The sequence below is a fragment of the Ovis aries genome, chromosome 6 (genome assembly GCF_016772045.2).
Source record: "Ovis aries strain OAR_USU_Benz2616 breed Rambouillet chromosome 6, ARS-UI_Ramb_v3.0, whole genome shotgun sequence".
In the NCBI taxonomy this organism is placed as follows: domain Eukaryota; kingdom Metazoa; phylum Chordata; class Mammalia; order Artiodactyla; family Bovidae; genus Ovis; species Ovis aries.
In genome coordinates, this window is record NC_056059.1 from 83684443 (window position 1) to 83701027 (window position 16585).

Sequence of the window (16585 nt, forward strand, 5' to 3'; positions counted from 1 at the left end):
TACAACATCATTTTTTACATTAACTCTGGAAAAAAAATTCAGTATAACAGGATTTTTTAAAAATATATAACCTATCAAAAGTCATTCTTATGTAAATCAGCATTAACTGTCTCTTAAACTTTTACCTACTTAAAAATTCTGCTTCAAGTCCAATTTACAACTCTATAGCAGGACACTCATGATTTGGAAATGATAAAACCCCTCATCAGAAATTTTTTTTTTTTTGAATACTTGTTCTACACACAAGCTACTGCTTATTGAGTTAGCAGTAGGAAAAGGAAGCCTAGGAGTACAATTACCTTGACTTCCAGAGAAGGAGATTCTGAGGCTTTTGAGCAGGTACTGTTAGTTAGTTTCATTGAATGTAAGTGAATTTCTCTTTATCTCTGTAATAAAGAGACTTATTAATATTGTAAAAATAGGAATCATGGAAAACATTTTGGGGATGAGACAGGAAGAAAAACTATTATCTACTTTTTCTAAAAGGAGGTCTTGATAAGAACATAAATACAGATTTAGAGAACTATTAAAACTCTAGCTACAAAGGAAATGAAAAACTTGAATTGTCTGTATTCCTGTCATCTCCTCATCCATCCATCTTATAATAGCCTTATTGCAACCAGACATGCGGTGATGAATTCAGAAATGTCAGACAAAAAGGAACATGTAAAGATAAAAGGCTAGAGGGTGTAAAAAAATGTTAAATAAAAAACCCACACAACAAAGAAGTGACTGCATGTTTCTTTTGTTATCACTTTGTTTCCAAAAGCTGCCTTCGTGCTAGCTAAAAGTCAGAATTCCATAAAGATAGAAGCAATCCACAAAAGGACACTGATGTTTCTGAAAAAAATTATAATACGGAAAAAAATGGATAAATCTACAACCAAAAGTCTCTTTCTTTAAAACTCTACACCCACACACTGAACACCTTTTATTTAAGGATCTCAAAGCACTTTACCAGCAAGTAATCACCCCACCATTTCCTACTATCAGTTGAAGGTTTGGAAACTTTTGAGAGTCAAGTTCAGCATGAGCTTTCAAGTCCTATTATGCAGAAATATAGAATGCAAGTTACCTACGTGAGGCCCACAACTATAAACTAAATACCCACTGCTGCTTCCTTCTGCTTTAACCACTCTTTTTCCCCAAAATTGCTTATTTGCAATATGCCATAGACAGGAAACTATCTCATGAAGAGTCTTTTCTCTGTCTAGGCATTAATGGTACATGTCAATATGCAACATCACTTCTTCTATAGAATAAATTTTAGTTAAAACAAATTGCATACAGAAGAATTTTTCATTGTTAAAGAAAAAAAAATCATCAACTTGTAAGAACTCTGTTTATTCCAACATTCCATTTATCCCTGATACTAATACTTATAGACTTTCTTCTCTAATTGTCCTCCTCCTCATTGCACATCAAAATTCACATGTATAATGAAAATAAGACCATTCCATTATTTTCCCATGTGTACCTTGGATCCTCTTAAAAAGGTTTGCTTTGGGAAAGTTTCACTGATTTGTGATAAGAATGGAGGGTCTTCTACCAAGAAACTGAGTATTGTTAGCCAAAGTAAAGGTTCAAGAGTAAGGAGGTATATCACTGCACAGTAGAGAAGTCTTTGGAGCTTCTGAAGAATATCTAGGACTGAAAGAGTGAGCAGTGGAAAGGGAGAGGGTAGAGGCAGAAAAAAAACCGACTAATGACAACAGTCTGCAGATTATGAACTGTTACCCATTCCTATAATCCCACTCTACAGAATAAATTAAATTATCTATTCTAGAATATGACATCAAAGGGATAGTCCATGAAAAAAAATTCATAAACTATACTTCATTTAAATTAAAAGCTTCAGTTCTGTTAAGGACCTGTAAAGAGAAGGAAAAGACAAACCACAGACTAAAAGAAAATATTTGCAAGACACATCTGACAAAGGACTGTTATCCAAATATACAAAGAACTCTTAAAACTCAACAATAAGAAAATTAACAATCCAATTTTATAGTTCAGTTTTACAATGGATCAAACACTTTGACATCTCACCAAAGAAGATATACAGATGGCAAATGAGCATATAAAAATAAGCTTTACATATGTCATCAGGAAAATGCAAATTAAAACAAAATGCCACTGCACACTTATTAGAATGGCGAAAATCTGAAACACAGATAATACCAAGCACTGGTGAGAATGCAGAGCAACGGGAATTCTCAATCACTGCTGGTGGGAATGCAAAACGACACACTCACTGTGCAAGGCTGTTAGGCTCTTTCTTAAAACACCAAACACACTTTAACCATATGACCTTCTGGCAATTTTGCCCTTTGCTATTTACCCAAAATTTATGTATACTTGAAAACATGCTTATGAATATCTGAGTAGCCGTATTCATAATTGCCAAAACTGAGAAGCAACCAAGATGTTCTTCAGTAGATGAACAGATAAACTGTGGCATATTATTCAACACTAAAGAGAAATGAGCTACCAAGCCATGAAAACACATGAGGAAAGATTAATGCACACTTAGTTCAGTTCAGTCGCTCAGTCATGTTCAACTCTGTGACCTCATAGACTGCAGCATGCAGGCCTCCCTGTCCATCACCAACTCCTGGAGTTTACTCAAGCTCATCTCCATTGAGTTGGTGATGCCAACCAACCATCTCACCTTCTGTCATCCCCTTCTCATCCCACCTTTGATCTTTCCCAGCATCCGGGTCTTTTCAAATGAGTCAGTTCTTTGCATCAGGTGGCCAAAGTATTGGAGTTTCAGCTCCATCATCAGTCCTTCCAATGAATATTCAGGACTGATTTCATTTAGGATGGACTGGTTGGGTCATTTTGCAGTCCAAGGGACTCTCAAGAGTCTTCTCCAACACCACAATTCAAAAACATCAATTCTTCGGTGCCCAGCTTTCTTTATCGTCCAACTCTCACATTCATACATGACTACTAGCTTTGACTAGATGGACCTTTGTTGGTAAAGTAATATCTCTTCTTTTAATATGCTGTCTAGGTTGGTCATAACTTTTCTTTCAAGGAGCAAGTGTCTTTTAATTTCATGGTTACAGTCACCATCTGCAGTGATTTTGAAGCCCCAAAAAATAAAGTCTGTCACTGTTTCCATTGCATCCCCTTTCTATTTGCCGTGAAGTGATGGGACCAGATGCCATGATCTTAGTTTTCTGAATGTTGACTTTTAAGCCAACTTTTTCACTCTCCACTTTCACTTATATCAAGAGGCTCTTTAGTTCTTCTTCACTTTCTGCCATAGGGTGGTGTCATCTGCATATCGGAGGTTATTGATATTTCTCCCGGCAGTCTTGATTCCAGCTTTTGCTTCATCCAGCCCAGCATTTCTCATGATGTACACTGCATATAAGTTAAATAAGCAGGGTGACAATATACAGCCTTGACATACTCCTTTTGGACCCAGTCTATTGTTCCATGTCCAGTTTTAACTGTTGCTTCCTGACCTGCATATAGGTTTCTCAAGAGGCAAGTCAAGTGGTCTGCTATTCCTATCTCTTTCAGAATTTTCCACAGTTTATTGTGATCCACACAGTCAATGGCTTTGGCATAGTCAATAAAGCAGAAATAGATGTTTTTCTGAAACCCTCTTGTTTTTTCACTGATCCAGTGGATGTTGACAATTTGATCTCTGGTTCCTCTGCCTTTTCTGAATCCAGCTTGAACATCTGGAAGTTCACGGTTCACATACTGCTGAAGCCTGGCTTGGAGTATTTTGAGCATTACTTTACTAGCGTGTGAGATGAGTGCAACTGTGCGGTACTTTGAGCGTTCTTTGGCATTGGCTTTCTTTGAGATTGGAATGAAAACTGACCTTTTCCAGTCCTGTGGCCACTGCTGAGTTTTCCAAATTTGCTGGAAGATTGAGTGCATCACTTTCACAGCATCATCTTTCAGGATTTGAAATAGCTCAACTGGAATTCCATCACCTCCACTAGCTTTGTTTGCTTTGATGCTTCCTAAGGTCCACTTGACTTCACGTTCCAGAATGTCTGGCTCTAGGTGAGTGATCACACCTTCATGGTTATCTGGGTCATGAAGATCTCTTTGTATAGTTCTTCTGGGTATTCTTGCTACCTTTTCTTAATATCTTCTGCTTCTGTTAGGTCCATACCATTTCTGTTCTTTATAGTGCCCATCTTTTCATGAAACATTACTTAGTGAAAAAGTCAGCCTCAACATGCTGTATGATTCAACCATCTGACCATTCTGAAAAGACAAAACTGAACACAGTGAAAAGGCCAGTGGTTTCCAGGGGTTGATGGTGTGAGGGGTGAGTAGGCACAGCACAGAGAATTTTAGGGAAGTGAAAATACTCTGGATGATGGATATATGTCCTTATACCTTTGTCCAAATCCACAGTAATTATAAAACCAAGAGTGAATCATAGCGGTAAACTGCAGACCTTGGGTGATAATTATGTATCCATGTAGGTTCATCAGTTCTAGTAAATTCTACAAATGTTACCCCTTTGGTGAACCCTGAGGTCCCAGTCCTCATTGACAACACCAGGATTCCCTATTCCGAGTCACAGTGGCCCAGCCCGGTGTGGGCGACCAAGCTCTCAGCCCAAAGGCTGTGCAGGGACAGGACAGCCCAAGGTCAAAACTGGGGATGAAGGGTAAACTGTGCATCCTTGGCAGCAAGTCTTTCAGGAAACCACTGGCCCAGAATAGCAACTCGGGTTTCTTACACGGAACCCGGGAATCCCACATCTGCCAAGATCCAAAGTCTACAGCAACTCAAATGCACAGTTCCATTCCAAAACCAGAGAATAAGGTGTGTCAGGCCAGCAGAGGGCCTGAGCGGGAGCTCACCTGATAATATCCGGCGCTGTTAGCTGTGACTGCCTTCCATTACCAGTCTCCGGCGGTCCTCCTCCTTCGCGTCTTCCTGCAGAGCTCAGCCCCGCGCACTCCAAACACCGCTTGTCTCCACATCCACGCAAACCACCCACAGGTAGAGGCAGGCTGGGGCGTGGGGCCTGATCTGCATAGGTGGAGTATGGAGTTTTCCAGGAAGGCAAACTGGTGCAATTGGAGGCCTCCGGGTGCGCTTTTGTGGCTTTCGGTGGGTGAGGGGAGGTAAGTGCGGGTCCTGATGGAGGCGCAGGGAGAAGACGAGCTCGGAGGTTCTGAGAATCTGGGATAGCTCAAAGGGCAGTGGAACCAGGCCGAAGGGTTGCAGCGACCAGTATTCTGAGGAAGCGTGATGTCACAGGGTCTCTGGAGATTTCTGTAGAAAACAGCAGGGGAATGCTGGATGAGAAACACCTGAGTGCCCCAGGTGCTGGAGACATCCCAGGCTCATTCTTAAGGAGTCTCACACTTGCCATTTATCAAGCACACCGCAATCCTCACGATGTCTCTAGGATAACCTACTCAGGGTCACAGTGAGGTACTGCCCCTCCCCAGGGGCCCAGCCAGGGAGGAAACTTCTGCCCAAAGGCTCTGCAGGTGCAGGGCTGTCACAGGTCAGACTGCAGGAGTGAACTTGAGGAGCAAGCCTCTCTCGCCTTCCAGGAAACCGAAGACCCCAAACAGAAATTCAGGGTTCTGGCCACCAACCCTGGAACCCCACTACCACCTCTGCCAAGATCTAAGGCCACAGGAACCTGAACTGCACAGTTTCAATCTGAAATCAGAAAATAATGTTGTCAGACTAGCAGAGGACTTGAACTGAAGGAGAGCTCACTGGATACTACCTGGTGCTGTCAAATTTGGCTGCCTTCTACTGCCAGTCTCTAGCCATCCTTATCTTTCTCCTCTTTCTGCACATCTGAGGAGACTGCCCTCCAAACACCATTTGCCTCTAAGGACTCACCTGACTAATGCCTCCAATAGCTACCACAATATGAAAAATTAGAAATCAAAAGGATTTTTAAAAATACCATATAATTGAAAACCCATTATCCTATGTCCAAAAATCAATGAGTCAAAGGCTCAAATTATGAAATACAGTTAGAAGATCATGAAAGTACTGCACATCATAATTTTGGAGGTAAATTGATAAACATAGTCAAATTTATAGATGTAGAAGCAACCGAAAATGAGGATGATTGGAAGCAAATTAGTTGAGGCTACAACTCAAAAATTAGAAAATCTAGGAAAATGAGAAAAATTTTTAAATGAAATACTTTTCTAAAAAACTATGTAATAAAGCAATAATTAACATGAGGAAAATCAGTGAAATAGAAAAAGAAGTAGAACATTAACAAAACTCAATCTATGTTTAAAAGACAACTAATATAGGCAATTCTCCAGTAAGATTCATTGAGAAAAAAATTCAAAATAAATAAGCAAAATTCAGAGTAAAAGAGAGAAAGCCACGACTTAAAGAGCAGTGATTCTTAGAATTGTAACTGAATCTTTTGATTACTAAAATTGGCCAGTAAGAAATAGAAAATGGGACTAGCTCAATAACCATTAAAAATAATCCGATGATAGATGAAAACTTTTCTCTAAAAGAAGTCACCACCCAGATAGTCTACTTAAGCAGTTTCAAGGAACATATAATAACCTACAGCTTCTATAGTTTGTCCTTGAAAACCGAAATAGAGACAAAGCTGCCACTAATTTTTATAATACTAAATATGACATTTATGACAAGAAATTAACATTATAAGTCATTCTCATTTGTGAATGTAATCATAAAAATTCTAAGTGAAGATTAACTATATAAGCCCAATGATAATTTGTAGAAACATCTAAGTTGTATTGTTCTTGCAAATTGTATTAATTTTCCAAATTGAAAGAAGTTTCAAAATTAGGTAGCTCATTAATTAACCTAACTACACTAATTGATTAAAAGGGAAACACTATGTCATTATAAATCATATAAAAATAAAAGCATTCAATAAAATTTAACTTCTACTTACTTTTTCCTAAACCCTTAGCAAAGTAGACAGAGGGAATCTTATATGAATGTATTATATAGTAGTGAAAGTGTTAGTGATTCTATTGTGCCCAACTCTTTGCAACCCCATGGACTGTAGCCCACTAGGCTTCTCTGTCCATGGAATTCTCCAGGCAAGAAAACTGGAGTGAGTAGCCATTCCCTTCTCCAGGGTATCTTCCTGACCCAGAGATCACACCTGGGGTTCCCTCATTGCAGGCAGATTCTTTACCATTTGAGCCACCAGAGAAGCCTATATTACATAGTAGCGTTGTGTTAGTTGCTCAGTTGTGTTCTACTCCTTGCGATCCCATGGACTATAGCCCACCAGGCTCCTTTGTTCATGGAATTCTCCAGGCAAGAATACTGTAGTGGGTTGCCATGCCCTTTTGAAGAGATCTTCCCAACCCAGGTATCAAACCTGGGTCTCCAGCATTGCACGCAGATTCTTTCCTGTCCAAGCCACCAAAGAGGCCCTTATGATATAGTAAATGACCAGCAAAAACATACTATAAATATCATGTATACTTCACGGAGGTTCTGCTCAATGCAGCAAGACAAAATAACCAAAAGACTTAAATATTCAAATAAAGAGTTAAAATGTCATTTGAAAAATATATGATCATGTGCACAGAAAAAAAAAACAGTATATAAATGTCTAAAATTAATTCCATTGTAGCAATACCAGTAATTATCTTTTAAATAACATCTGTAGAGTAGCTAGGAAATAACCTAACAAAATCTTTACAAAATCATCCTGAAAAACATGTAAATATCATTAAATGACATTTAGTAAGACACACAAATATACCAAAATGGGTAAAGAAATACTCTGTGTGCTTAGACATTCAGTCATGTCTGACTCTTTGTGACCCCATGAACAGTAGCCCACCAGGTTCCTCTGTCCATGGAATTCTCCAGGCAAGAATACTGGAGTGGGTTGCCACTTCCTTCTCCAAGAAATACTCTATACATATGAATAAATGAGTGGACAGGTAAAAAATGTTATTCATTCAGCAATTTATTGAATTCCTGTTGTGTCAAACTCTCACCTAAGTTATAGGGTTAGAGCTGTGATAAAGAAAGCAAACTAACTTCATATCCTTATAGAGTATACATAAGTATGTAATTACACAAAGCCTGTGACAACATTATAAATATGCCAATATCTGCCAAATTAGCTTACACATTCAATGGTAGTTGCAGTAAAAATATTTTAAGAGTTTAAAGGAATTTATCACAAGAATACTTTGTTGCAGTTTATATTTTACATGAATGGTGCCCTTTGGATTTGTGCAGTGGGACAATTCTAATTTGCAAATTTTAAAATTAATACAGAAGAATATAAGTTTTAAAATAACTATGGTAATCCAGAAAAAGCAGAGCAAATAGAACTTAATCTAACAAGTTATTAGGATATTTTACAAGGCTATAGTAATTAAGGCAGTGTCGTAATAACAGAAAAAAAGCCAGATCAAAAAACAGATTCACATATGCTCAGAGATTCATTATATATAACATATTCACTTTATACCAAGGTGACTGACAAATACAATAATTCAGACAACATGAAATATTGGAAAAGATTGTACGATTATGAATCAATGGAGGCATTTTGGGTTACAATTCAGTTCAGTTCAGTTCAGTTCAGTCGCTCAGTCGTGTCTTACTCTTTGCGACCCCATGGACTGCAACAACCAGGCCTGCTTGTCCATTGCCATCTATCTACTATGAAGAGATGGGAGTAGATGGCATGGTCTTAGTTTTGTGAATGTTGAGTTTTAAGCGAAAATTTTTATTCTCCTCTTTCACTGTCTTCAAGAAGCCCTTTAGTTTTTCTTTACTTTCTGCCATAAGGTTGGTGTCATCTGCATATCTGAGGTTATTGATATTTCTCAGGCAATCTTGATTCCAGCTTGTACTTCAATAGCAGAGCATTTTTCATGATGAACTCTGCATATAAGTTAAATAAGCAGGGTGACAATATGCAGCCTTGACATACTCCTTTCCCAGTTTTGAACCAGTCTGTTGTTCCATGTCCAGTTCTAACTGTTGCTTCTTGACCTGCATACAGATTTCTCAGGAGGCAGGTCAGGTGGTCTGGTATTCCCATCTCTTTCAGAATTTTCCACAGTTTGTTGTGATCCACACAGTCAAAGGCTTTGGCATAGTCAATAAAGCAGAAGTAGATGTTTTTTTGAAACTCCCCTGCTTTTTTGATGATCCAACAGATGTTGGCTACTTGTTCTCTCGTTCCTCTGCCTTTTCTAAAACCAGCTTGAACATCTGGAAGTTCACAGTTCACATACTGTTGAAGTCTGGCTTGGAGAACTTTGAGAATTACTTTACTAGTGTGTGAGATGAGTGCAATTGTGTGGTACTTTGAGCATTCTTTGGCATTGCCTTTCTTTAGGATTGGAATGAAAACTGATCGTTTCAAGTCCTGTGGCCAATGCTGAGTTTTCCACATTTGCTAGCATATTGAGTGCAGCACTTTCACAGCATCATCTTTCAGGATTTGAAATAGCTCAACTGGAATTCCATCACTTACACTAGTTTTGTTTGTAGTGATGCTTTCTAAGGCCCACTTGACTTCACATTCCAGGATGTCTGGCTCTAGGTAAGTGATCACACCAACGTGGTTATCTGGGTCATGAAGATTTTTTTGTATAGTTCTTCTGTGTATTCTTGCCATCTCTTCTTAATATCTTCTGCTTCTGTTAGGTCCATACCATTTCTGTCCTTTATTGAGCCCATCTTTGCATGATATGTTCCTTTGGTATCTCTAATTTTCTTGAAGCACTCTCTAGTCTTTCCTATTCTATTAATTTCCTCTGTTTCTTTGCATTGATCACTGAGGAAGACTTTCTTAACTTTCCTTGCTATTCCTTGGAACGGTGCATTCAAACTGGTATATCTTTCCTTTTCTGCTTTGCATTTTGCATCTTTTCTTTTCTCAGCTATTTGTAAGTCCTCCTCAGACAACCATTTTGCCTTTTTGCACTTCTTTTTCATGGGGATGGTCTTGATATCTGCTTCCTATACAGTGTCACGAACCTCTGTCCATTTTTCTTCAGGCACTCTATCAGATATAATCCCTTGAATATATTTGTCACTTCCACTGTATAATCATAAGGGATTTGATTTAGATCATCCCTGAGTGGTCTAGTGGTTTTTCCCTACTTTCTTCAATTCAAGTCTGAAATTGGCAATAGGGAGTTCATGATCTGAGCCACAGTCTTGTTTTTGCTGACTATATAGAGCTTCTCCATCTTTGGCTGCAAATAATATAATCAATCTAACTTTGGTATTGAACATCTGGTGATGCCCATATGTAGAGTCTTCTCTTTTTTGGTGGAAAGAGAGTATTTGTTACCACCAATGCATTTCCTTGGCAAAACTCTGCCCTGCTTCATTCTGTACTCCAAGGCCAAATTTGCCTGTTACTCCAGGTATCTCTTGACTTCCTACTTTTGCATTCCAGTCCCCTATAATGAAAAGGAGATCTTTTTTTGGTGTTAGTTCTAGAAGGCCTTTTAGGTATTCATAGAACTATTCAACTTCAGCTTCCTTAGCATTACTGGTCAGGGCATAGACTTGAATTACTCTGATATTGAATAGTTTGCCTTGGAAATGAACAGAGATCATTTGGTCAAACTTCAGATTGCATCCAAGTATTGCATTTTGGACTATGAACGGCTGCTCCATTTCTTCTAAGGGATTCTTGCCCACAGTAGCAGATATTATGGTCATCTGAACTAAGTTCACCCATTCCAGTCCATTTTAGTTCGCTGATCCCTAAAATGTCAACATTTCAACTCTTGTCATCTCCTGTTTGACCACTTCCAATTTGCCTTGATTCATGGACCTAACATTCCAGGTTCCTATGCATTATTGCTCTTTACAGCATCAGACTTTACTTCCATCACCAGTCACATCCACAACTGGGTGTTGTTTTGCTTTGGCTCCATCTCTTTATTCTTTCTGGAGTTATTTCTCCACTGATCTCCAGTAGCATATTGGGCACCTACTGACCTGGGGAGTTCATCTTTCAGTGTCCTATCTTTTTGCCTTTGCATACTAATCATGGGGTTCTCAAGGCAAGATTGAAGTGGTTTGCCATTTCCTTCTCTAGTGGGCCACATTTTGACAGAACTTTCCACCATGACTTGTCCATCTTGGGTGGCCCTACATGGCATGGCACATAGTTTCATTGAGTTACACAAGGCTGTGGTCCATGTGATCAGATTGGTTAGTTTTCTGTGATTGTGGTTTTCAATCTGTCTGCCCTCTGATGAAGAAGGATAAGAGGCTTATGGAAACTTCCTGATGGGAGAGACTGACTGAGGAGGTCTTCTTCTGATGGGCTCAGTAAATCTTTAATTCAATTTTCTGATGATGGGTGGGACTGTGTTCCTTCCCTATTGTTTGAACTGAAGCCAAAGTATGGTGGAGGTAACGAATTAATGGTGATCTCCTTCAAAATGTCCCATGCAGGTCCTTCTGCCCTCAGTGCCCCCAACCCTGCACCAGGCCACTGCCAACCCATGCCTCTGCTGGAGACTCCTGGACATTCACAGGCAAGTCTGGGTCAGTCTTTCATGGGTTAATCAATAAAAGGTTGATCACTATCAATGTTAAGTGAGAGGTCCATTGTGAGTTGCTATAGCCCTGTATTACCCTTTTTATTATAGAGGACTGGAATGCAAAAGTAGGAAGTCAAGAAACACCTGGAGTAACAAGCAAATTTGGCCTTGGAATACGGAATGAAGCAGGGGAAAAGCTAATAGCGTTTTGCCAAGAGAACACACTGGTCATGGCAAACACTCTCTTCCAACAACACAAGAGAAGACTCTAAACATGGACATCACCAGATGGTCAACACTGAAATCAGATTGATTACATTTTTTGCAGCCAAAGATGGAGAAGCTCTATACAGTCAGCAAAAACAAGACCGGGAGCTGGCTGTGGCTCAGATCATGACCTTCTTATTGCCAAATTCAGACTTAAATTGAAGAAAGTAGGGAAAACCACTAGACCATTAAAGTATGACCTAAGTTGAATCCCTTATGCTTATACAGTGGAAGTGAGAAATAGATTTAAGGGACTAGATCTGATAGATAGAGTGCCTGATGATCTATGGACTGAGGTTCATTACATTGTACAGGATACAGGGATTAAGACCATCCCCGTAAAAAAGAGTGACTGAACTGAACTCCTTGGAAGGAAAGTTATGACCAACCTAAATAGCATATTCAAAAGCAGAGACATTACTTTGCCAACAAAGATCTGTCTAGTCAAGGCTATGGTTTTTCCAGTAGTCATGTATGGATATGAGAGTTGGATGGTAAAGAAAGCTGAGCACCAAATAATTGATACTTTTGAACTGTGGTGTTGGAGAAGACTCTTGAGAGTCCCTTGGACTGCAAGGAGATCCAACCAGTCCATCCTAAAAGAGATCAGCCCTGGGATTTCTTTGGAAGGAATGATGCTAAAGCTGAAGCTCCAGTACTTTGGCCACCTCATGCGAAGAGTTGACTCATTGGGAAAGACTCTGATGCTGGGAGGGATTGAGGGCAGGAGGAAAAGGGGACGACCGAGGATGAGATGGCTGGATGGCATCACTGACTCAATTGACGTGAGTCTAAGTGAACTCCAGGAGTTGGTGATGGACAGGGAGGCCTGGGGTGCTGCGATTCATGGGGTCACAAAGAGTTAGACACAACTGAGTGACTGAACTGAACTGAACTGAATACAGCATTTTATTTCTCTCTTTACTTAGATATTTAAAGATGCTTTTAATTCTTTGCTATTACAAACAATGCTACAAAGAGCATGTTTGTGCCTCTATCTTTGTATTCATGTTTAGAATTTCTCTGGGGTGTCAGAGTGGAATAGAGTTGCTTTTAGAGCAGAGAGTGGAATAGAGCATGAGGTATGCACATATGATACTTAGTTACACTATTGTCAGTCTAATTGTACCCTTGCTCCTTGGAAGAAAAGTTATCACCAACCTAGACAGCATATTCAGAGAAGGCACTGGTGACCCACTCCAGTACTCTTGCCTGGAAAATCCCATGGACTGAGGAGCCTGGTACGCTGCAGTCCAGGGAATCACTAAGAGTTGGACACGACTGAATGACTTCACTTTCACTTTTCACTTTCATGCAGTGGAGAAGGAAATGGCCATCCACTGCAGTGTTCTTGCCTGGAGAATCCCAGGGACAGGGGAGCCTGGTGGGCTACCATCTCTGGGGTCGCACAGAGTCAGACACGACTGAGGCGACTTAGCAATGGCAGCAGCAACAGACAACATATTAAAAAGCAGAGACATTACTTTGCCAACAAAGATCCATCTAGTCAAATCTATGGTTTTTCCAATAGTCGTGTATGGATGTGAGAGTTCGACTATAAAGAAAGCTGAGTGCTGAAGAATTGATGCTTTTGAACTGTGGTGTTGGAGAAGACTCTTGAGAGTCCCTTGGACTGCAAGGAGATCCAACCAGTCCATCCTAAAGGACATCAGTCCTGAATATTCATTGGAAGGACTGATGCTAAAGCTGAAACTCCAATATTTTGGCCACCTGATGCAAAGAACTGACTCATTTGAATGGACCTTGATGCTGGGAAAGATTAAAGGTAGGAGGAGAGGGGATGACAGGATGAGATGGTTGGATGGCATCACTGATTCCATGGACAGTAGTTTAAATAAGCTCTGGGAGTTGTTGATTGACAGGGAAGCCTGGCATGGTGCAGTCCAGGGTTTCACAAAGTCAGACACGACTGAGCGACTGAACTGAACTGACTGAAACTTTACTGAGGGTGAGTGCTGTGTGTTAGTTTAGTTAATTTCATCAACTCACAGTAAGTTTGTTATGCATAAGACATTGTGCTAGAAGATGAAAGAAAGAACAGAGAAGATTGTCTTTTTAATGTAATCTGTAGAATGTCCAAAATAGCCTCACACATGCAAAGTACCCATCATGTTCAGAGAAATTAAATAACTTGCCCAATAACACAGTTAGTAAATGGACAGAAAATGAGAAATTGAAATATCAAATGTTCTGTGCAGTTTAGATACATGCTAAGAATAAGATCAGAAGAATAAAGTCTTTGTTGTACTCTTCTTGACAACAAAAGCAGATAATACAATATCAAGTATGGAAGTGTATGTACTGAATGATGTGAAAAATATGGTAATATATTATTGGATGGGGACAAAAGATAGAAGTAGGTCACTTTAGAGGTAAAGACTATAAATTATGGGAATAACACATCTACACTAGAATACCTAGTTTTCTCTACCTCTAATGTAAATGGTTTGACCTCATTGGCTGCCTTGCTTATACTCAACCTATCATCACTTGAGTGGTTTTTCAACACAGAGCCTGAAATCAGCATGGTCTTTTCTACATCAGACAGCACCACCACAGTTGTATTATAATCCACAGCTTTGATGTCATTCTGGTGGACTTGTTTTGGTAGTATGAATTATATTACCAGTGTTAGCAATAATTAGTCAATTAATCATGTAATTGTTAAGTGATCCAGGTCAGGATGAATAGTAACATGTGATGTTATTTTTCAACTTTCCACCAGAACTTTATTTTTTTTTAATTTTAAAATCTTTAATTCTTACATGCGTTCCCAAACATGACCCCCCCTTCCACCTCCCTCCCCACAACATCTCTCTGGGTCATCCCCATGCACCAGCCCCAAGCATGCTGCACCCTACGTCAGACATGGACTGGCGATTCAATTCTTACATGATAGTATACATGTTAGAATTCCCATTCTCCCAAATCATCCCACCCTCTCCCTCTCCCTCTGAGTCCAAAAGTCCGTTATACACATCTGTGTCTTTTTTCCTGTCTTGCATACAGGGTCGTCATTGCCATCTTCCTAAATTCCATATATATGTGTTAGTATACTGTATTGGTGTTTTTCTTTCTGGCTTACTTCACTCTGTATAATTGGCTCCAGTTTCATCCATCTCATCAGAACTGATTCAAATGAATTCTTTTTTATGGCTGAGTAATACTCCATTGTGTATATGTACCACTGCTTTCTTATCCATTCATCTGCTGATGGACATCTAGGTTGTTTCCATGTCCTGGCTATTATAAACAGTGCTGTGGTGAACATTGGGGTACATGTGTCTCTTTCAATTCTGGTTTCCTCGGTGTGTATGCCCAGCAGTGGGATTGCTGGGTCATAAGGGAGTTCTATTTGCAATTTTTTAAGGAATCTCCACACTGTTCTCCATAGTGGCTGTACTAGTTTGCATTCCCACCAACAGTGTAGGAGGGAAAACTGGTCAACCACTTGTAAAAGAATGAAACTAGATCACTTTCTTTTTTTTTTTTTTTTTTTTTTTTTTTTTTTTTTAGTTTATATTGGTAGGGCTTCCAGCATAGCTCAGTCGGTAAAGAATCTGCTTGCAATACTGGAGACAAGGGTCTCCAACAATTCCTGGGTCAACACCGTACACAAAAATAAACTCAAAATGGATTAAAGATCTAAATGTAAGATCAGAAACTATAAAACTCCTAGAGGAGAACATAGGCAAAACACTCTCAGACATAAATCACAGCAGGATCCTCTATGATCCACCTCCCAGAATTCTGGAAATAAAAGCAAAAATAAACAAATGGGATCTAATTAAAATTAAAAGCTTCTGCACAACAAAGGAAAATATAAGCAAGGTGAAAAGACAGCCTTCTGAATGGGAGAAAATAATAGCAAATGAAGCAACTGACAAACAACTAATCTCAAAAATATACAAGCAACTTCTGCAGCTCAATTCCAGAAAAATAAACGACCCAATCAAAAAATGGGCCAAAGAACTAAATAGACATTTCTCCAAAGAAGACATACGGATGGCTAACAAACACATGAAAAGATGCTCAACATCACTCATTATTAGAGAAATGCAAATCAAAACCACAATGAGGTACCACTTCACACCAGTCAGAATGGCTGCGATCCAAAAATCTGCAAGCAATAACTGCTGGAGAGGGTGTGGAGAAAAGGGAATCCACCAGAACTTTAGAAACCATGGAGTTATTGGTGAGTAGGTGAGCACCATTTGAGAATAAACAGTAGTTCTAGCTTTCACCATGGGCAGCCTCTGGGGCAGCATTTCCATCCTTTGGATAGAAAATAGAAAATTGTATTCTCCTTGCCAGTTCTGCCAGGGCCACAAGCAGAAATGTGAAGATTATTATTCTCTAAAAAGGAGTCGTGAACATAACTACAGGCCAACAACACCATTAGTCACCCATTCAATACTCCAGTAATGATTGATGTGAAAAGGGAAGTTTTAGTCTCCTGGGCTTGTCCAGAGTGGCTCATGACAATAGCATTATTGCAGTCACTCAAAAGTCATTAATGTTACAGCACTTCCCTTAAGAAACTCTCTTTTCATTGCCATAAGGGTTTGCACAGAAAGTCTACCTTGCATATTTAACATTGGCATTTTCTTTCAGTCACTGAAAGGGGTTGTATTTGAATAGAAATTAAAAGTTTATTTTAACTACCTTATCCATAAAAGGAGGTGGCTCAGTTTGATGTCCTCAAAGTGTTTCATTATTCTAAGTTAGGATTTCTTATTATTTACTCAAAGGATTTTTATTCACTTCCTTTCCTTTATTTGACTTCT

The 16585-nt window shown here is 39.3% G+C and overlaps 1 pseudogene; it reads right to left on the reverse strand.

Annotated features, from left to right (window-relative positions):
• Positions 1-4548: 4548 nt before the first annotated feature.
• LOC132660034 (craniofacial development protein 2-like) overlaps positions 4549-16585 on the reverse strand; it is a 112700-nt pseudogene continuing 100663 nt past the window's right edge.